Below are 1,264 nucleotides of genomic sequence, written 5' to 3'. Positions count from 1 at the left end.
CAGCGCGAACACTCCGACTCCGCTTTGAAAACTTAAATTGAAAACATCCATTTTTTATATTACAGAAGCCATACAATATTTATGAGATGTGGTGTCAAGATATGGATCAAACCTTTGGGGACGTTTAATCTATTGATGTGGGGAAACGATTTTTCAAATATGGTTTTCCAAACGCCCACGGCTTTTAAAATCCGGTTGAGCTGTGGTAAACGTCGATGTTGCGCAGTATAAATAACAAAAATACTCCAGTATTCCTCAGCACCACATGTCAATACACGAGTTATGAATCGGAAAGCGCTATGGCTGTGTCTCAAAATCTAGTGAGCTGTCTGCATAAACAGCATTAAATGTTCGATTTACACGTCTAAGCGCACCTATGTTGTTCAAAAATGCTGTCTAAATTAACACAAATACACCAAATATTTTTTTTAAGTACCATAATACACGAAAACGGTAATCGTTCATACAAAAGCACTATTGTATTTTATATTAATAAATTAGTTACTATTGTTTTGCTGGTAGCCTAAATTAGACGTTGGCTTTGTCTCAAAATCTAGCGAGCTGCCAAAATAAATAGCATTTTTGGCCATCAAATGTTCGATTTAAACGTCTGAACGCACCTGATCCTCAAAAATGCTGATAACAAAAAAGTAGGCCACCATAAATATAGCCTACATTCCATAATACCGTTGTACACTAAAGCGGTAATCATTCACTATATCAAAGGACCAGTTTATTTATTTATGAGACGGGCATTTTTTATAGCAATGAATTTATTGTTTTGACAATAAATCAGAAACGGCTTTGGTTTTGTCTCAAAATCTAGTGATCCGTCTACCTAGACAGCAATTTTGGGTATACTATGGTTGAATGTGTGCTTAAGTGGCTCAAAAATACAGTCTAAACTATTTAAGTCAAATTAAATAAACAAATAATGGAATGGCATAATTAAAAATTAAATCTTTCAGTACATCAAAGTAGCTTGATATATTATTGATATATCATCATTACCATAGCATGATACCTTAACAGTACTTTTTATAAGGAGAAATGTACCCAACATTTGAACTATCAAAATGTTTGATTCAAAAGTATAAATGCACGTTACGCAAAAATGGTACACTAACAATAACCAGCTGTGGTCCATGCATTTTCATTTAAAAAACAAAAACAAAAAATAAATAAAACATTTTTATAAAAACATTTTAAAAATGGTATTACTATGATACTATGTCACAGCAACTACAGAAATATTAAAGAACAT

The sequence above is a fragment of the Sinocyclocheilus anshuiensis genome, unplaced genomic scaffold, assembly GCF_001515605.1.
Source record: "Sinocyclocheilus anshuiensis isolate Anshui unplaced genomic scaffold, SAMN03320099.WGS_v1.1 scaffold78, whole genome shotgun sequence".
Classification (NCBI taxonomy): domain Eukaryota; kingdom Metazoa; phylum Chordata; class Actinopteri; order Cypriniformes; family Cyprinidae; genus Sinocyclocheilus; species Sinocyclocheilus anshuiensis.
This window is presented reverse-complemented; position numbering follows the sequence as displayed.